Source organism: Hylobates moloch, unplaced genomic scaffold (assembly GCF_009828535.3).
Source record: "Hylobates moloch isolate HMO894 unplaced genomic scaffold, HMol_V3 SCAFFOLD_21, whole genome shotgun sequence".
Taxonomy (NCBI): Eukaryota; Metazoa; Chordata; class Mammalia; order Primates; family Hylobatidae; genus Hylobates; species Hylobates moloch.
The window spans coordinates 39,576,076-39,597,883 of record NW_026652296.1 but is presented as its reverse complement, the minus strand read 5'-3'; the positions used below and the strand labels follow the sequence as shown (position 1 = coordinate 39,597,883).

Below are 21,808 nucleotides of genomic sequence, written 5' to 3'. Positions count from 1 at the left end.
AATAAGACCATGATTACAAGAAATATGTAATTTTATTAGTTTTCACATAATGTAATATAAGCAGTCCTTATGAAAATCAAATTGGAAAATCATTATTCCTCAAGAAAAGGGACTCTGATGTCCGCAAAACACTAAAATCTCATTAGCAGATGAGACATGCTGCCCCAAACTCTTTCCCTCGTGGAAGAGTTCTTAGCTCACCAGCTGATTTGAAGGCATTTTCCCATTTTGTTCCAAGGTTTGCAAAATGTGTGGTATGAATTAAATATGTGATATTGCTATAAATGTGTGCCAGGCCATGATCAAGAACAAGCTAGTAGCTTGCATTAACTTAATGGTGTTGAAGTGTTCCACTGTAATTAAGCATCTGAAATTCAAATAGAAACAGTCATTAGGCTCAGCGATACAAAGCCACCAGACCAAAGACTATAAATTATTTCAAATAGAGGCCTCAAAAAAGTGTTACGGGGTCTGAGATGAGGTTCTTCAACAGGGGTGAGTAGTCACTGGCATTTAGGGCCACCAGTATTAATGAATACGGTTATTAATGAATACATTGAGACTGTCAACGGAGGAGCCTGCATTTGTTAGCAATTGCCATATTTGGCTAAAAATTTCTGGACAAGGTTGGGCCCAGGTACTGTGATTCCACCTTCCTCCTGCAAGGTCAGTGTGGTTCATCACCTGAAACAGAGGTGGGACCAAGCAAGACAACTTCATGAAAAGATAAAGGAGACTCAGGCATTTAATGTTCATTGCCAGGCCCTGAATTCTCAGCGAGGGTCTCCTCTGGCTGTAGACAGACCTCATGGCACTTGGGCCGCTCAAGAGTCCAGAGTCCTTGCAGCCTGAGAAGGCAGCAATATTTCCCAACGTTCAACATAAGGACAAGTACCTGCTTTTCCTTTCATTTTAATGCCCGTCTTTCATGGAAGTGAAAGATTGTTGCGAATTTGGCCAGGCAAGAGGATTGCTTGTCCTTCAGATCACTCCCTGAAGGACAAATATTGTCCTTAGGAAATATTATCCAAAGCTTAGGAAAATACTGTATCTAAACTCCATGGACATTTTCAAGGGCTAATGTTCTTTCACAAGACCATGTAATATTTTTAAAATCCATAACTGAACCATTAGATTTAGCAGGCAGGGCAAAATCTTGCTATCCTCCTTCTACAAAACAAGCCAGCTGAGAAATACAGGCCTTTCCTCGGGACACACAGCTGGTGAATAGCCGAGCCGGCATAAGAACTGAGGTCTTCCAATTTCAAGATCAATGCCTTTTCTAAAAAGCAAAATTGACTCCTGGTAGGAAACAAAATAAAACTTGTGCTACCTTAAATGACTGCATTTGCCACTGTGTTGCCTATTTCACAATACACTTTTACTTATTCACAAGTTTGAATAACAAAGATAGCAATGATTTTAGAAATTTTTTAGTAAGCCTTTTGACAATATAATGAAAACAAAGGATTACTTAAGATACACAAATTTGCGATCAGTGTTAGTGGATTTGTGGATCCAGAGGCCATCCATGGCACCTGGGATCTCCAGTTAAAATGTAATGGATAGATAATTAAAATCTGTAAATTCTATTAGGTCTTCACCTTACAAATAATCTACCAGATATTTTTGAAAACAGCCTTAGTCAAATTCCCCAGTTGCCTTCGTTGCCTCTCCTCCCATCAGCCGCCTCCTGGTGGAGGCACTGGTGAGCACTCAGAGCATCCCAGTGGGGCTCTAAAGGGGGCTACAGGAGTCGTTCAGGGACTGGGTAGCCTGCTGGTCAGAAATCCCTTTTGGGAAATTCTGAGTGGGCTGCATATTGAACCTTAGAGGAGGGTTGGATGTTTCTGAATTGAGAACAAAGTGTTTGTGCCCCAACGTTCTCATCCCCTGAATAGCACAGGGAAGTAATGTGCACTCTGGAGTCAAATGCCAAGTTCAAATCTTGGTTCAGGTGCTTCCTGGTTTGCTTGGCTGGAGGTGAGTTGTCATTTATAGCCCTCAATTTCCTCGTCTGTACATTGGAGATAACTTGGTTAGTTTAGCCTCCCAGGGCTGTTGTGAAGCTCAAGCAAGATAGTAAGTGGAAATGCCTGGAATGATGCCTGGCACATAAAAGTTGCTCAGCAAGCCTCAGCTCTTCCTAGCAAGGTCAAGAAGGAGCACATCAGTTTACAGCCATATGGACCCGGTGGAGTGGGGTAGTTGACAGTGAGGCAGCTGCTGTAATTTCTTCGGTAACCAGGCAAGACCCGACCTTGAGGTTTGCTCATCAGCTGCATTTTTAGTCCTTGTGGGGCTAAACATCCAAGTTGGCATTTTTCTTCACTTAAATTGGTAAGGTAAAGAATATTTTATCAAAAAGGGGCCTGTTTTCTTCAGAAGCAACTGCGTTGTCTCCTTTGTCCCCTTTAATTGTTCATTTGCTCTATGTGTGAAGCTGCTGTGATTTTCCAGTATTTCAGATGCAGGTGCTCTCATGCAGGGGCTTAGCACTGGGTCATAAACTATCCTCACCTCAGGAGTTTCACCTTGGAAACAGCTTCTATTCCTAGGCGTAAAAGGAATGTTCCCTGGAAATAGTTTTTTTTTTTTTTTAACTTAAAAACACCTTATCTTCTTTTTTTAAATTTATTATCTTTTTAACACAGGAAGCCTCTTCACCTCTTTTGAAATTCAGAGTTCCAATTCTGCTTTCACGACCTGAATGGTGAGTATAATGCAATTCAGGTGATTCCCAGCTGGAAATACTAAACAACACTTTTTTTTTTCTGTGCTCCAGTGACTGCTGCAGAAAGGGACACTTAGAGGGGCCTTCGTTATTAATGAGATACAGTTGACACCCTGGCTTGAGCAGCCATTTCTCAGTGTGTGTTCCCGTCTGGGGCAGCTCTGGCTTGGGAGTAGAAATGACTCAAGACAATCCACCAGTGGTGGGAGAACTCAGACTTCCTTGCACTGCCAAGAGCCAGCTGGAGATGCCTCTGTGGGGGAATGTGCAGTTGAAGCAAAGGATCAGGAAGTCCTAGGAATGATGACACTGAAGGTCATGGTCAGAGCATTGCTGCCTCTGAGCTCCAAGCCACTCTGTGGTTTCTGAACAGAATCTGCTTGTGATTTTCAGGAGTAATGTGATAATCTCTTTGCTGTCCAAAGTTGCCCACACAAAATTTCTGAGACTAGAGATGAGAAAAACAAATGGAACGGGATGGCCAATGTCCCATTCCAGAGAAAACAAAATGTATCCATAGGTAGAGTGTTTTATGCAAGATCATTACGAATGGTGAGAGGATTTCCCCTCAGATTACGAGGCCATCACCCATCTTTGCCTCCCATTACATCAAAACTTGATGTTTTTCAAAATCGTATCCAATAGCATCTGACAGCTTCTACACATGTTAGGCTTCCGTAAAAGTTCTAAATATCTGCGTTATTTTATATTGGTGTGTCAGTAGGGTTGTATCTCAATTAAGGCTAATAAAATAAAAAATTAAATAGCAAGGTCAAAAATGGATGATGAATATTCCAGCAGTGATAGCCAATATAATAGTTGAAGTTGAACATTAAAATGTTGGGGAAACATGATGGAGTATAGAGTTGTGCATCTGAAGAGGAAGCAGACCAGCTCTTTAAGAAAGACAATTTGGGTCTAAAAAACGTTCTCCTTGATGGACACATTTTACTGGTGTTCTTCATGCTGATTTGGTGATAAAGTTAAAGCTGGAAAACTGTGCTTCATATGACATGAATAAACTCAGCTTCAAACTTCACATTTTTTTTTTTTTTTTGAGGTGGAGTCTCACTCTGTTGCCCAGGCTGGAGGGCAATGGCAGGATCTTGGCTCACTGCAACCTCTGCCTCCCAGGTTCAGGTGATTCTCCTGCCTCAGCCTCCTGAGCAGCTGGGATTACAGACACACGCTACCATGCTCGGCTAATTTTTGTATTTTTAGTAGAAACGGGGTTTCACTATGTTGGCCAGGCTGGTCTCAAACTCCTGACCTCAAGTGATCCGCCCGGCTCGGCCTCTTAAAATGCTGGGATTACAGGTGTGAGCTACCGCGCCTGGCCTCATCTGTGTATTTTAAGTAAGCAGGAATTGTAGCTCTCTAAATTGTAGGTGAACAGGAGGTTAGCATTTAGGAAAAGAAACAGAGCAATGGACTCTGGCCTGTCTTTAGAGAGCTATTTGAGTTCAACTATGTTTGGGAACAAAACACTAAAAGCCTTAAAGACCACTTTAAGTGGACTACATAGTGTTTTATTTTCCTGTGCTCCACACAAGGGGGGTTGGATGTTACAATAATGAAGCTCTTGTTACTGCCATTTCCCAGGCTTCTGTTGGTGGAAGGAGACTAGGTGCTGAGGATAGGTTTGGCAATGTTTTCCATGAAAAACCAAGAAGGCCAACTCTCACCGGACTCCTATCATCTTGTCATATTCATGTGATGACCCAACTTACCCAACCTGCAAAATGAGGGGCACTTGGCAACCAAGCTCTGCTCCTCTGCTGATGTGACTGTGTTCATAAAATTCAGCATATGCTTCCTGGAAAATCTACACTCAAGGCTCAGTGGAAGAATTTAGGATCTGCTTCCTGACCTTGAATGGCTTCTGATATAATAAGCATGGGCAAGAAATGTATTGGAATATAGCTCATACATTTGCTGGATTGTGTTGAAGCCAATCTCAGATGCCATTTCACCAGAAAATGTCTCAGAATGTCTCGCTAAGAGATTAGGATTTAAAACACACACACACACACACGCAACACTACTACGCACCTAAACAATTAACAATAATTTCAAAATATTTTCTAACATTTTGTCAGTGTTCACATTTCTGTGGTGGATCAATAAGGGAATTTTTGCAGTTGATTTGTTTGAATCAGAATTCAAACAAGGTCAACCCTCTCCACTGGTTGATCTATCTCTTAGGTCTCTTTTATTTCTTCTAATTTTACTTTTATGTGTTACATACCCTTCTGTTTTCCACTGCCATTTATTTACAGAACGTGTTAGGCCGTTGCTCTGTAAAATTTCCCACATTTCAGATTTGGCTAACTGCATCCTCATGAGGTCATTTAATGAGAACCTTCATCTTATAATTCCTGTAAGCTGGTGATTAGATTCAAAGTTTTTATCAGATTCAGTTTTACTCCATGGGCCTGGGGCTTCCTACTGCACCATACAGAGACACATAAGGTCCGGTTGTTTCTCTCTTTGTGATATTAAGATTAATAATTGGAGACCAGGAATAGTGTCTCACACCTGTAATATCAGTGCTTCAAGAGGTTGAGGCAGGAGGATCACTTAAGTCTAGGAGTTCAAAGGTGCAGTGAGCTATGGTCGTGCCACTGAACACTGCACTCCTCTAGCCTGGGTAACAGAGCGACACCCTGTCTCCAAAAAGAAAAAGAAAAAGAAAAAGAAAAAGATTGATCACTTGGTTCAGATGTTGACAGCCTTATTGATGAATAGGATTTCATTAGGGCCGTGAAAGACCTGAAGACAATTTTTTAACTCTAAAGTGTTCTGGGTATAGCTAATAAGCTCATATCAAAAATAGAAACCTCATAGAGGGAAGCAAAGCAAGATGAAGCTAGAAATATGGATAATAATACTTTAAAAACACATATAACAGGCCATGTGCCAAGTGCTTTGTATATATATACTTAGAACAGAGTCTGGTGCATTGCAAGACTAAATAATGATATTATTGCCATTATTAGCTTGAACCACTTTACTCTACTACCTCCCTAAGTCAGCCTGGTAATCCAGAGGAGGTGAAGATTCCTCCCTAGGCAGAATGACCTGGTTGCTCAAAAGTGAGAAATGGGAACTCCTCTCCTTTCTGTTTTTGGTAATATTGAGCCTGGACCATTTGTGGAATATTTGGCCATAGGTGCTGCCGAGTAGGGAGGAGGAGTACTGAAAGTTGTAGGTTGGAGAATAGCATTGTCAAAGGCATTTTAGAATGAAGAATTGGTCAATTACTGTACACAGAAGGAAGGGCATAGAATGGCAGGATAAGAGGCCAAGAGAGTGTGTTCAGAGCTTTGGTAACGGTCAAGCTCAGACCTACAATTCTGTGGGTTGTTCCTCTGCTAGGTGGCCTGAAGAAAGACAGATCCATAGCTCACACCACACACTTAGGTTAACCCCAGTGGGTTAAATATGGAAAATGATGCCATGAAAGTACTAGACAGAAGCATGGAATAATTTTTTTATAACATGGAGGAAGGAAAGCTTTTCTAATTGTAACACAAAATCCAGAATCCATTAAAAAGAAAAGACGACTCTGACTCCTAAGAGTCAAGAACTTGTACATCAAAAAAAAAAAAAAAAATCACCATAAGCAAAATCAAAAGACAACTGAGAAACTGGGAAAAATATTTGCATCTTATATGACAGATAAGTGCAAATCTTTCTAATATGTGAAGATTTCCGAGAATCTGAGAAAAGGGCCAAAAACCCAATATAAAAATAAACAAAAACATTTCACGAAACCACTACAAAAGGCCTTAAACATGTGAAAAGATGTTTAATCTTATTCTTAAGGAGAGAAATGCAGATGTAATTGTAATAACTGTCATGATATGTAATAATAACTTACCATACATCTCTACTAGATTGGCTGAAAAAAGTGATTGTTGGGGGCAGAAGATGGTACAACCCTTGGAGAGAACCATTTGGGAATATTTATCAAAATTACAAATGCATATATTATTTGCACAGAAATCCTACTTCTGGAATTTATCCCACAGATGCATACCTCTGTGCCCACAAAAAGCAAAGAACTAGACACAATTCAAAGGCCAAAAACACTTTGGTACCTCAGTCGGTGGAACACCATGCAGCTATTAACAGAGACCGTGAGGCTTTCCATGTGCTGTTATGGAAAAATCACTGGAGTCAGTGAATACAGGCAAGTGCAGAAAGAGTACCTGGCATGCCGCCTTTTGGGTAAGAAAGGGAGAGAAAAGACCATGTACTTTTATTTGTATGTATTTGCATAAAAGGAAACAAAAGAAACAGATTAAAAACTGACCTCAGGGAGGACAGGGCAGGGTGTGAATAAGAAGGCTTCTCAAGGTGGACCTTTATGTATCGTATGGGCCCTCGAGTCATGCGAATATCTTACATATTTACAAAAAATGAAATTTAAAAACAGCTGAGCGCAGTGGCTGTAATCCCAGCACTTTGGGAAGCTGAGGTGGGTGGATCACCTGAGGTCTGGAGTTCAAGACCAGCCTGGCCAAAATGGCGGAACCCCATTTCTACTAAAAACACAACAATTAGATGAGAGTGTTGGTGGGTGTCTGTAATCCCAGCTACTCAGGAGGCTGAGGCAGGAGAATTGCTGGAACCCGGGAGGCAGTAAACTGAGATCATGCCACTGCACTCCAGCCTGGGCAACAGAGCGAGACTGTCTCAAAAGAAAAAAAATTTAAAAACGTGAATGGTCCTGGGTCTGAAAGGTATACAGCTTGTTCAGGAAGGAGAAGGCTTGTGTACCAGTATATGTAACAGGAAGCCCCAGCAACAAGATGCACCCTGCAAAAAGCACTCACTGGGGAATAGTGGCCCATGATTTTGAGGGGGCAATTTTAAAAATGTGTCATGGAAGGGGAAGCACTTGAGCTGGATCTTGGTTTCAACAGGTGCTGATTGAGGAGAAGCTGACAGGCAGTGAATAGCAGGAGGAAAAGCTCAGAGGAGCAATGTCTGGGTGAGTGTGGGCAGCAGCCGAGAGCACCATGGGCCTTCTGGGAGCAGAGGGCACTGGAGGACAAAAATGGCCCTTGGGGTCAGCACTGGGGGGCCCCACCTGTCCAGATGGGAGCCTGAACTTTATTCTGCAGGTGGTGGGATGCCATTAAAGGGTTTTGAGTCCCTTTGAATCCACCAGAGCTGCAGTTCTATTTATCTGTTCATGCGTTTCCTGTGTGCCTAAGACAGTGGGCACTGCTCCAGGTGCTGGGGCACTGAGATGAGCACCACTCAGCACCCAGCCAGGAGCTGGTGATCTCCTGGGGAGACAGGTTTATCAAAAATGACTAGGGGCCATGTGCTGAGGGAGGCACTAGAAGTCTGAACCAAGTAACAGGAAACAGGTTCAATTCATTCATTTTAGGGGAAGATGGAGGCCTAGGGGAGCCTCCAGAGAAGTTGGGATGCTTAAATAAAAAGTGGAAAGGCTCATCTGGTGAATGTTTAGTGTTGTAGAGATTCCGGAGGAGAGAATGGTTAGTGTTGTAGAGATTTGGGAGGAGAGAAGATGCTGGAGTCAGGAATCCAATCAGCAAAGCAGGTGAATCAAGGCATCTAGGAGAGGTTGTCTGGAGCTGGAATGAAGGGGGTTCCAACTGTACGAAAAGTACCAGTGAAACAGGACAAACAGGATTAGGGGTGATGGTGGTTGAGGTGAGGTCATGGGGAAGTGGTGAAGTGGAAAAGAGGGTGCTGGAGTCACAGCCAGGAGAGGGGCAGAGCTGGGAGAAAGAGCCTGTCAGCCTCCTAAGGTCCTGAAGGCCTGTGTCATGGGGCGGGAGTGCAGCTGGTGGCTGGAAATGAGAATCAGGGCTCTGGGAAGAGGTGGCAGCTGGGGAGGGGGCTGTGATGTTGGAATTCCTGTGAGCATGGCTTGAAGCAGTGGATACAGCAGAAGTCCTCCAGAGAGGAAAAAGTAAAACTAAAGAGATTGAGAATGGTTACATTTTGGGGTGCAGGGGCTGAAAGGAGGCATGAGTGAAGGAAGAGAAAAAAATCACAAGATTTGGGCGATCTTGGGGAGATTAGAGCCTTGAGAGCAGGAAGGCCGAAGGGATGGAGGGCAAGGCATGATGCAAAGACCACTCCGGAGAAGCCTGGAGCACGTTCAGACACAGTCAGCGGCAACCGAGGACCCCAGCAAGAGAGGCTGGCTGAGCCAGAGGTCAGGAGAGTGAGGAGGGAAACTATACTCTCCTTTCGATGGAGCTCGAAAGTGAGAGAAGACAGGAGGGTAGGCCAGGGGTCCATGCGAAGCAGGGTCACGGTCCCACAGCAGGCTGAAGATGGGGCTCCCTGAACTGCAGGGCTGACCCCACCATCACATAAGAAGCCTGAAGGCTGGGCCAAGCCCTTGGCTTTGGGGAACCCCCAGTTACTAGCAGCTGGGTAGAGACCCAGAAGACAGACAATGGCGGAGAAGTTGGTGTCTGAAAGTCAAAGTTAAAGGAAGCAAACAGAGGTGATTCTGCCCAGAGTCCTCCCCTACTGAAGCCCACGGGGGCCCTTGACTGGGCTCCTTGACTCCTGCCTTTGCTTCCCTCTGCGGTCTGGCCCCTCAAGGCCATCCTCCGAGGGCTGCTTTGATTTCCAGGGGTTGCTCCCAAGACTGAGTGTTTTAGGGTGGGAGTATAGAGAGGAAGAACATTGTGAAAGTGCAACTCAACTCAGAAGAGATTTTAAAAATGAGGCTTTGTTGCTTTCCAGGAAGGAATATCTAGGATGCCAGCAGGATATGGCTTGCAGAAATTCTGCCTTAGTGAATAGCTATGATCATCTCACAGTTAGCCAAGCAAGGAAGTCTGTCTGAGCATCTTTCCTCTCTTGGCATTCCTAGCTCACAGCTCATCTGGCTTCCTCTTGATTTCTCAGAACTCTCATGGTTAGTCTTGAAAACCATGATAACAATTATGTATTACATGAAAATTGTCATCTATTATAGCTATATAATATTATTATAATAACAATCATTTATTGAGCACTTGTTATGCAGCTGACATTGTACCAAACACCTTACCTTTTTCGTCTCATTTAATTGTTGGCCGTCCTCACAAAATGGGTTCTGTTGTGACTTCATTTTCCAGATGGAAAAACTGATGTTTGAAGGTTAGATGACTTGCCTGGGTCACAGGATGCAAGTGGGTGAGTCAGGAGGCCTCTTCAGGCTGAAGTCAATGTTCCACCTCCCAGGACTTGGGCCTCTCCCCTCGCTGGATGCCCCCCTCAATTCAGTAACCGCACTTTAACCTGCCTTTTGGGCTCACTAGTGATCAACCTCAACCCTCTTTCCTGCTCTCTGCGCCACCACATCCCACACTGCCCGGCTCCTTTCCTGAGCCAAATTGTCTCAAGCCTGCTTTCCTGTGACTTTACCTCTGCGACCACCTTTGCTTTCCCAGGCAGACGTTTCCTGTCCTTCCTTTGGCCTCTGGACTTCCGCCTGTCAAACTCCACCCATTCGTCAAGGTCCGTCTGAGATGCCAATTCCTTCCTGAAATGCCCCGTGTTCTTTGGCGGCCCATGGCCTCCTCAGTCTTAGAACTGTGTGTTTACCTTGTTCCCGCTGCTTACAGTGGGGCTCAAAGTATTCTGCCACAGCACCCCCTCCTGGTTCCCAGAGGTAAATGCCCTGCCACTCCGGAAAGGGACCTCAACCTGCGTTCTAGATAACCAGGGCAGCATTTTTTAATGTTTTCTATTCTGTCCTTCAAATGGACAAAAATTTCTATCCCGTGCCATGAAGAGTCTACACTTGTTTTGATATCAAAATAATGTTATTTTCCAAAATCATTAGGTGAGGTTGAGATTTCAGGAAGACGTGCTTTCCCGTGGCGGGCCCTTCCTCCACCCCACTGCCAAGCACTAACAGGAGAGGCACATCCAAGTTTAAGAAGCAGGTGAGCAAAACACAAAGTCCTCGAAGGCAAAAACTGCCTCTCGCCCTGCCTCACCAGCCGGTGTCGACTGTAGAAAGAATGAACTTTATATTTGCTCAAATGGATTACATGTTAACATCACCTCTTAAAGGGTCTGAAAATCATTTATTTCTCAGTAGATGTGGGTTTTCCTTGTGATCAAAATGACTTGATAAATTTGCTCAATGAAGCTATTTTTTAGAGCTGGTATGAGCCCACCAACATAGTTTGTGTTCCCAAGTTCTAATTTGTGGGGTCCCTAGGAGGTTCTGTTGCTTTTCCATTTCAGAAATCTACATGTGCTGGAAACAGAGCCAGACCACATTCTTAAATCGCTGCATTTGTCCCAGAGCCCTCCCACCTCCGTATTTGTTGCCTTTCTCCTGCCGCTGAGATTCTAAGAGACCCGACGTTAACCTAACTCTGACGTGGCCCTGCTGCAGCTCAGCCTGCCCCCTCCTTGTTTGGGGCACCACAGGCTAAATCGTTTCCTTTCAGCAAGAACTCCCACCTTCTCAAAATAATTCCTCCTGCCAGGGCAGGGGGGCTGTGAACTGGCTGGAGCCACCCTGGCTTCTATCTCTGTGTGATTGGGTAGCAATGATTTTATCTCCATGCCTTCATCTTTGCAGCAAGGAAACTGTTATAACAAACCCACATGGTTGGCATGGCATGGGCTGGGTTTCCCGGCAGGCAGCTGGTGTACTGGGAAGAGTTATCGGGATTGATGCCTGTGAGGGGTGAGGAGCAGGGCTGACCAGGAGAGAAGTCTGACTGTGATGCAGTAGCAAAACAGACCCAAGCTGATCTTCCGTGGAGCTCTGGTGCTGGGATGGTCCTCAGAGTTGTCCTCCATTGAAGCTTTTGTACCCCACAGTGAGTGGTCCCCAGGAAGGGGGTGTTTGCTTGGGTTTTATGGTTCTCTTTAGCCTAGGGCAATGGAAAGGAGGCTCTGCTGTGAGCCACCAGCCTTGAGGGAATGAGCATCTCAGTGCTGGTGGGGGGATCTGGGCATGCTGGTCAGTGTTAGCTACAATACACAGCTGCCCAGCCTCACGGTGAACAGAGGCCATGAGCTCCCTACAGCACTCCACTGCATTAGTAAGGACGAATAACTAGGAGCCTGCTTATCCCAAGAGTACAACATTTCCATAATAGAAGATGTCACTTCACTAAAATCTTAGACATCAGGCACTTCAGGGAATGGGGAGAAGTTATAGATGGGGGCAACCCAAGAGAGGCGTGAATTTTTTGAAAAATGGTAATTTGGGATAAAGGAAGAGTCAAGTCTCACTGTTCCTTAGTCAGGAACCCTGTCACAAGCAGGGGCCTGCTCAGAGAGCCAGTCCCTGAACCCCAAGCCCAGGCTTGATTTGTAAGAGACTGGCCCATTCCCTGAGGGAGCTCCTGATGAAATAACATGTTCAGAAGGCAAACAAGGAAGGGGAAAAACCACACTCAGGACAAAAAAGCATAACGGTAAACACAGAAGTAAAATATCTTCTTCTTTCTGGCAAAGGAAGAGCTTGATGTTACAGTGGGTTTAGCCAGAACAAGCCGGTGATTCCTGTTCAGCGCAGGGCCCAGCATTTCAAGAGGACTGGACCTCAGCAAGAACCATACTTCTCCCATGTTACAGGAAAATACCTGGCCAGCTGTGGATTGCCGTCTTCCTCGGCTTTCCGAAACTGGAGAGCGTATAGCTGTCACTCACCACCTCCATCACTCATCTTCTATTGGCAACAGACGCTGCTGACCCTGTTTCCCTAGTGAGTGTCAATTCAGGGTCTTGAACGCAGCCCTGTGAAGTGCTTCTGAACCAGGGAAGAACATGACAAGCTAATGGAAACTCAGAAAAATAGGGCTGTTTTCTTCTCGAGACTCAATTTAAGATGGCTTGATGTATACATATTTCTATTGGCAAATCATTCACTGCATGTTTAACAGATGTCCTATAAAAGAGACACAAAGGCCAGGAGCAGTGGCTCATGCCTGTAAACCCAGCACTTTGGGAGGCTGAGGTGGGTGGATCACCTGAGGTCGGGAGTTCGAGACCAGCCTGACCAACATGAAGAAACCCCATCTCTACTAAAAACACAAAATTAGCTGGGCATGGTGGTGCATGTCTGTAATCCCAGCTACTTGGGAGGCTGAGGCAGGAGAATCACTTGAACCTTGGAGGCGGAGGTTGTGATGAGCTGAGATCATGCCATTGCACTCTAGCCTGGGCAACAAGAGAGAAACTTCATCAGAAAAAAAAAAAAGACAAATTAAAATGTATTAGTTTTTTAAAAGTATAGAAAAATAAGAAGGGCATAGTGGCTTATGCCTATAATCCCAGCACTTTGAGAGGCTGAGACAGGAGGATTTCTTGAGGCCAGGAGTTTAAGACCAGCCTGGGCAGCATTGTGAGACAAAAAATTAAGAAAATTAGCCAGATGTGGTGGCGTGCACCTGTAGTCCCAGTTACTCAGGAGGCTGAGGTAGGAGGATGGCTTGAGCCCAGGAAGTCGAGGCTGTAGTGAGCTGTGTTTGTGCCACTGCACTTCATCCTGCCTGACAGAGCAAGACCTTGTCTCAAAAAAAAGTATAGAAAAATAGTATAATGAGAATAATGGCCAGTGATTCAGCATCTCCTGTCATCAAGTGTTTTCTATGGTTAGGTCATTTGGCCCTGGCCATGACCCTATCATATAGATGAAAACACTGAGGTCCGTGAGATCCGTGAGATTAAGCCTCAGGAGGTGGAATCCAGAACATGGATTTCGGCCTGAGGACTTTTGAGCTAAAAAAAAAAATGCCTAGACTTGTCCATATTGTGCTTTTCTGTAGCCAGATGGTTTTCTGAGTTTGAGGTGCATATGCATTTTTTGACCTATAAATACTGAAACTTAAAGAGAATGTGTAGATCCTCTGTGTGCTTACTCGACAATGAAATACACACACACACACACACACACACACACACACACACACACACGCAGGCACTAGCCATGGGTAGTAGCTCTAATAGAGTCTGGTCACAAATTTCTTCAACCTTCCTAGCAGCCTAAATACTAGAGCTGCAAAGAGAAGCTCTGAAGGCACAATGAGAACAGAGGGTCATTAATTAAGTCCCCACTCCCTCTATAATGAAGGGCAGGTGAGTACAGCCTAAAATGGCAGAAGAACCTCAAGCCTGAGTGGTAATAAAACGCTATCAAACCCTGCCTAAAGCTATTCATCCAAATTAAAGTTCTGCTGAATGCCAAGCCCCAGCCAGTTCCACAGCTCCTCTTCCACACTTACTTACACCCCAGTTTAAAGAGAAAGTAAGACCAAAGTGCCTCATTCAATCTGCCCAAATCAGCTGGCTGACATCGCAAACATGAATACATATCCTGCACATGAAATGACCAGCCCCTTGCAAAACGAACTGGGTTATATTTTGGATAACAAAATTGCATAACAGAGATTAAACCACACAGAATTTGGGCTCAGCCAGAAGTGTTATTATGCAAAACGAAATGGGCAGTACTGTTATAGGGTACCCATTACAGGGGAGCAAACCTCTCGCCTTGTTGGCCTGTCAAAAAGCGATATTCCAAATGTAGAGCATTTCCCAGTCTGACGGATGTTAATTCAATTATCCACTTTGCCAATGTTGAAATGCCTAGAAACCTTGTCAAAACTCATTTTCTCAGCATACCCGTTCATAAAATCTATAGTCCTGCACCCTCGTTCAGCATCTGTTACTGCATTTCCTATAACCCTGTAGCCCTTAAGGTTCTGGGTGTTTCTGAGAAATACCAAATATTAAATGCCATTTTAAGGACATTTTAGCTTCTGTTGTTGCTATTATTAATTTTCATGTACCTTTAAATTATTTTAACATCATCATATAACCCACAGTTAATTTTATTAAAGTAGATGAATGTAAAGAGTATTTTACAAGATACTTTACAAAAACCGATGAGGTTTCTAAAATATGCATTTCAAGATCTGCTCAAGAGGTGTCCATGCAAGATTTTAAAAGATAAACAAGACCCAAAACCCCTCAAGAATTTGCGTATTTGCTTTTTTAGTCTTAATAGTGACTTAGTTACAACATTTTATAGCTAAAAAGAATCTGAAAAACCATTGCTTACAATGCTGTACTTTTATGTACCTTTTGAGGACATAAAGATCCTACAGTGATGCAGTTACTTCCAGATTTTTTGCAACTTGTTTAAAAAATGAAATGAGGTTTGTATTTTAGAACAAGCTTACAAAACAATAAAAATCCAATGAAATCAAGCAGTTTAGATTTTAACATTTATTACCAAGGTGAAGCTAGTGAAAATGAAAAGGAGCTTCCTTTTATTTGATTTCTGAGACTTGGAAGAGCATAAGTGAAGTGTTCTATCAGGACCACAAGTCTGGGTCTGGATAAAAACAATGCTCAGATCTGCAATGCAGCAGTCCCTAGCCAGTGTGCAAAAGTCATCCCCGTTCTAAGCTGCATGGCAATGAAATAATGTTAACAACCCCACTAGTCATAAAGATATGAACTACACTGAGCCCTTCAGAAGATTCTGTATTTCTCAGATGGCATCAGAAGCTTGAGGGTTATGATTGCTCTGTGACCTTACATATCTAGAGAACTGTGCTATTTAACAGTGCTAAGAGTCGAGTTCAACTCCCACCTCCTTGGACAATGAAATCATTCTGAATCCCCCACCGGGTAGCATTTATGATTCATTGCCACCTCTCCCAAAGTTGATCTGTCAGCCTGAGAGGCTAAGTCAGTCGCTGACTCTCTGCTGCTCCCCACCCCCTCCAGCTTACTGTACAGTGAAGCTGTACAGACGGTTACACCTAAGCAGGAGGCTGGGGTCACCTGTGTGAGGGCAGGAAGACAAAGGAATCTTTAAAGATGACAAACTTCAGGCAGCCAACCCAGCCTGGGAAGGCAGTGTTCTCCCTGTTTCCAGGAGGGGTCAAAGTGACATAGTGTGAAAATACCCAGGAAGGCTGTTTTAGACATGGATTTAAATATATTTTCATGAGCCACTGTAAGGTGTTCACAGAGGTGAGACCAGTGAGCCGCCAGCCTTTCCTCTGGCATCCAAGAAAACACTTGTGAAGCAAGAAGCATCATGTTACACCAGCCCTTCTCTTCCCAGTTTCTCCTAAAGCAAAGATTCTCAAACTTTAATACTCATTAGAATCACCTGGGCAGCTCTTAAAAATCCCAGTGTCCAGGCTACAGCCCAGAAAAATTCAATCGGAATCTCTGGGGATGGGGCCCAGGCATCAGGGCCTTCTGAGGCTCCCTTTGGTGAATTCAATATGCAGCACCAGTTGAGATTCGGTGTTTCTTAAAGAACCGTTTACAAAAGCAGGACTGGTTGAAGTGGCGTCTATTCAATGGCACAGAACTGAACATCGACTCTAAATGGCTGTTCAGTCGGCTTACTGCAGGACTGGGGAGAAGCATGCACCCGCGGTGGTGATGCGGGTCTTTTCCTGCATACAATCTACAGACCCTGTCTAATATTTTCCATGCCAGGCAATGAGATCACAAACTCCAAAACATTAAATCAAAACCGGAGGCATTACGGGTCTTCAATAAAACTTCATAGTCTGTACACAAGGGGGAGGGAGAAGAAAATTAAAACCATCACCAAGCTGCGGACATATTATATGTGTGTGTGTGTGTATTTGTGTGTGTGTGTATGTATGTATGTATGTATGTATATATATGTAGCAAGCATTGGGATGTCGTAGCAATTAGAGACAAAAATATGTAGAACAATAATTAGTTAAAAGTGATTGGCTAGGCAGACAGTAAAAAGTTACTCACAAGTAAAAATAATCCATTTGTGCCTTAAAGAAAGCTCATCATAAAAGATACTTGATTTCTAACAAGGAAAATGATTTATGCCATGGTGGGTAGAAATAACAGTGATATACATATGAGAAATTAAATGAACATGAAGGAGATCCTACTTTCATGAGAATATTCAATTATAAAGGACTTCAAGACTTCTGAGTTTACAAAACCCTGTAACAAAGTCTTTATTCCAAAATAGCGGTGTTTCTAAATAGTATGCTGGATATAAAAAATAAAAGCCTTAACATCTAATTCTAATCATAATTTTAATAATGGAAGAAATGGATAACTGAAGATGGGGGCAGTACTTCGGTTTTTAACACCTGCAGTAGCTGCAAGCGTTAGCGTTCCTTTGGCAAACCTACCTATCTAATTTTCAGGGCTTGAATTATGTTTTTCTGTGGGTGTGTGCTGAAGATTGGAGAGGACTGATCTTTAATAAGAAACTAGACAAATCCAGGCAAACAAGGACTGGCTTGACGTTGTCTTTAATCAAGACAAAGGGCTCCACATGGGTCCTTCAGCTTCCTTGTCCATTATTCAGGTTCTATTACCATGTAGGAACAGAATTTCCAAAGCATTACCCTTGCATTCAAGGGCAACACACTTCAAGCTGGTTCCAATTAGGCTGGGCCAGTGTGGATGTCTCACACGCGTCAGTATTTGCAGCTGAGCTAGTCAGATCTGCAGGGGTATCCTCTAGACAGCAGGAGACCCTCCTTACTGCTGCCTTTGCGAACAATCCTGCAGGTATTTACACCACCTCCCTCTCAGCTCCCTTCACAAATGCCATTTCTATCCTTTGCACCCCTGTGGCTACTCTTAGATCTCCCCTTTTCCAAATACCCAGGAGATATGCCACATGGACATTTCAAGTTTCCCAAATAATTCCCATTTTATTAGTGACATTTAGACTTAATACTGTCACTTAAACATTTTCTGAGTGCTCACTGCAAAAGTGGAATTTTGACCCATGTCTGGAAATTTCTGCAGGCATTCATGTTGATGAAATGAAATTAAATAAGATCTAATTGCACGGTAGAGGTCATTTTATATAAGAGGAAATTGAGGCTTATTTGACACGCTCATTGCCAGGGAAAGAGAGACATAATAGCAATCTGCAGAACTCGATTTGGGGCTAGTGAGAATACACACACGAGAATGGCAAGAATGCCAGATCCTCCTGAAGGCTCTAGAAACCGTTCTTCCTACAAAAGGCACCAACCCTCTGTAGTTTATTTTTATCAGCCAAATTCCACGTTTAAAATGTTTCTAGTCCAAAATAAATGTTATTAATGTAGTAGTCAGATCCCTGCATTGCAGGGTAGAAAGTATCTTAGATCTTCGTTGCCAACACTCAATTTCCCCCTATTTATTTCTAGTGCAGGTTTCACAGCAAATCTGTTTTCCAATTTGCTTTTTTCTTACATCTCTGAACAGAATTGAGGAGCACTGGTCTTCCACCGTTTTGTTAATCACATTGAAAATGTTCACCTATTCTTGTTTATTCATTTTACTTTAGGAAAACGAAAAAAGTTTTCCTAGTTTCTCTCGCCATGCATTGCCAAGGACATTGCTCGCTGGTAGTGGCCAGTGTCAGCGGAAACGGTGCTCCATCCACCACTGCTGACCTGACTCATTTTCGACAATAAACATTTCCAGGGTAGCGAACATCATGGACGCCTAGGCAAAGAACCAACTTTACGACCGCCTTGGTCAGCAGCAGGCCAAATGAAAATAAGCCGCGGGAATGGGTCCGCGAAGCCAAGGACGTTATTTCTCGCTCTTGGGGGCTCTGTTAATGCCAGTTGGCAGGGTCCTCAACACCTTCCATTTCGGGTCTAGAGAGTCTGTGTGTCCTAGTCAGGAGAGGCAGGTTCTGTGCAAAACGCACTCCCCACCTCGTCCTTGAGGATCCACACTGTTGGGAGGACGCTCTGACCTCGCGCTCCAAGGCAGCGCTCACAGGCGCCAATTCAGAATCCAGTCTTCCTCTCCCCTTCCTCGCCCCCCTCCTTCCACAGCCGCAGTCACTCGCCGCGTAGTTTCGTTGCTTTGTCGCACAAGCCAGCTTTTGGTTTGTTAGTTGTTCGCATTCCCCCGAGGGTTTGCAGCTCCCCGATCTGGCTCAGCTCTTCTTCCCATGGTTTCTTTGCAGCTAGCAGCTCCTCATTTCTCTTTTCGTCAATTTTCTTCTTATTTTTAAGTACGATGTGGCGGATCTTTTTTGCAAAACTATGGGCATGTGTACGTGTGGAGCTTGGTACTATAACCTGATGCATAAAGTGCGTTTGTAGCCTGAGCTGCTTTTTTTTTTTTCTCTTCAAAAGTAAATTTAAGAAGAAAATTAAGAGACTCAATTTGACTTTGATTTTGAACCACAGGACTCACGGCTCAGTGCTCTTAAAACTCTTAAAAACACAGTAAAAGCTCAGGTCCTGAGCAGAGCCAGGACTCATGCAGGAGCGAAAGCGGGCCTATTAAGGCCTGAGGCTAGGACGTCGTGAGGAAGACCCCAGATCCCGGCCCTGCGGCCCCTGTGGGCTGCTGCTGGTGGGTACCAGCGTTCGTTGTTAGGCCGGAGTCTGGCCAGGGATCTCGGAGAGTGCCACCTGTGTTTTCTGCCCTCTGTTACTTCCCCCAAGAACCGAAATGCGCACCTATATGCCCAAGTTGGACTTAAATCAGCTTTTTCTTAAGGTTTCTCCTGCAGACCTTGAAATGCATAGGCCCAGGGAATATCCAGGCCTGTTGCTTGTTTTAACTCCCGGAAACAAGCCCACCAAAAATCAAAGCGAAGTAGGAGACATGAAGTGGGGGCGACTGTAGCTCCGAGAGCGGCCCTGTCACCGAACCACTGGGTGTTTAGCAGTCTGAAGTTTCGGGTGCTGAGTTCACGGCTCAGGTGGCGTGCAGTAAGGGAGTACTCATCAGTAACTCCCCTTGCCGCCAACCCCCAGTCCCCAGAAGGGCAGGCACCCCTTCGCGCCTCCTTTTTGACTCCCGCTTTTGGCACAGAGTTTACCTCTCTTTCTTTTCCTGCCTTGGGAAAACTGGGCGAGGACCCGAGGCCTCTGGGGTACCCTCAAATCCATCCTCTGCCCTGCTAGGAGTCCAGCCCCAGGTTTCTGAGTGCGCCGTCAGCTAACAGGGTCCCGCGACCCTGGAAACGGAACTTTGTTGAACTCCGCGCCCAGAGCACGCTGAAATACGGTGCCAAACCCAGCCAAACAAAAACGCAGAATCCGCGAGCTCTTTACCTCTGTGCGCTCAGCGCTGACTAGTAGCTGTCCCCGGGCCATGGAGAGGGCTAAGCTGCCTCCTTGGGAGGTGGGAGAGACGTTTCTTTTCCTTCTGCAATCTCATCTTAGGGCCACTCTCCCCAAGCCTAGCCTGCAGCTCGGGAACCCGCGATGCCCGGCCAGGGGACGACAGGGGGCGACAAACTGTAAGGTTTTCCCCATGCCCGACCGTGCAGAAGGCTGCAGCGAGGGCTGTGTGCTCCCGATCGCGCACAACTGGCTGCGGGAAAGGGGCCAGGATTGAGACCAGGGCCCGCGGACACTGCTACCGGGGAGAACCACCCCCTCTCATCGTGCGCAATCCCCAGACTCACCCCTCTACAGTCGCCCCCAGCCACGGGCGGCCTTCACGGGGACGGGGGCGGAGTTTTGTTCTGGACTGCGACTCCTTGCCACTTTTCCAAGCTCAGCAGCAGAGGTGGGGTGGATGTTCCCCTGAAAGGGTAGTTGGGCGAACCAGCTCTCACGGTGTCACGACCGGCTTTATCTCCTCGCCTTTGAGTGTGCCTGTTGACTCCTCACCTACTGGGGGGAAGAAGCGGCTTTAGCTGCTTTTCCGGATCACAAGTATGCACTGGACTGAGGCAGGGATGTGGCGTTCCTTTATCTCAGAGACTCCAAGGTCTGGAAATCAGCCTTTCTTGGTATCTCGCGCCTGACGAAGCTAGCAGATTCCGCAATGGAGAGCACTGGGCAGGGTGCGTCCCCACTCCCCGCACCCCCGGAGCCCCGGGCATACTGTGCGTGCTTAGTCCTCTCTTCGCTGCCTTCGCGGAACTCCTGGCTTAGGCGTGCCCACTTTAATCCAAACCATTCCCTTTCCCCGTTCCTTACTCCAAACCTACGCTGTCGTGGACAGGCCTAATCTTCTATATAGGTTCCCCTGCTCCCACTCTCGCACCCTCCTGCCAGTGCACTGACCCTCAAACCTCCTCCAGGTCTCCAGGACCTCCCAGAGCCAGAGACTGTACTGTGTTCATGCCGCCGGAGAGGAAGAGTTCACTTCTTTTAAACCTGATTTTTGTTTTTCTAGGGGTAATTCTTGTCTGTGGCCCCACCGCGTGCTCTCTCTAGAGAGCCCAGGAATTATGAGCAAGTCTTTCCTAACAGATACATTTAGACAGGTGGATTAGGAGCCAGGGATGCTCTCTGGCCCACAGTGGAGGGAAAGGGGTCGGGGCCTCCGCAGCCATGGCTCCCCAGTGTGGGCTGATAGGGTCCATGTGCTCCTCAGCCACTGTCACCGCGCTGGCGCCATACTTAACTCTCGGTGGCTAAGGAGAGCTAGACCCTTGGGGTGGGCAGGAGGGAGGGGAAGAGGGTTCTCACCTCCAGGGGAGCGCTGGGAGTTTCAGAAACCTCGGCTGTTTCTATTCTCTCCCCTATGCCCTCTTCCTGGTCTAGCACATTCGGCCCAACGCCTTTGGTGCTTACTGGGCTCAACCTCAGAGCTCCAGATCCTGACCCCCTCAAATCAGTTCCTGTTCAAAACCACCAGTTTCCTCCTCCTGGCCCTCACCGCATGGCTCCCGGGTACGGTTAGCTGCACAGGTTGGGGAGTTCAGAACTGCTTTGATGCAGGGTAGAAACAGAGAAATTGTTGATGTTCAATCTCAGGGGTAAATAATTCAGGGCTGCGCAAAACCTCATTTAAATGAAGGAGAAATGACCATTCTGTGGTTTAACAGAGACTTCCTGAAGCTGCAGGTGCTGGGAGAAAGACGAAGCCAGGCCACCTGGGATAGAGTGGTGCGAGATTCCACTGCCAGGGAGAAAGGAACTTGTCCTTCAGGCCTAGAGCTGGAGCTATGCATTTGGCCTCCCACCGGTAGCGCTTGGGGACAGGAGGGCGCCGGATCTATGCGCCTCTTAGCAGCAGATCGGGATCCTTTTTCCTCCTGCCCCTTCTGTCACTTCTTGGAGAGGAATGAGTTCTGGTGGCTGGGCCTGGCTGTAGGAGACA

General features: G+C 45.5%; 1 long non-coding RNA gene across 1 annotated transcript in view; it reads right to left on the bottom strand.

The window, feature by feature from the left end:
* The window catches only part of LOC116461104 (uncharacterized), a 99,124-nt gene extending 78,702 nt beyond the window's left edge, over positions 1-20,422 (bottom strand). Inside the window, exon 1 of the long non-coding RNA XR_004245986.2 lies at positions 20,160-20,422. This is a non-coding gene — a long non-coding RNA (uncharacterized LOC116461104). The remainder of the gene's footprint in view (positions 1-20,159) is intronic.
* Between the last annotated feature and the right edge of the window lie 1,386 nt (positions 20,423-21,808).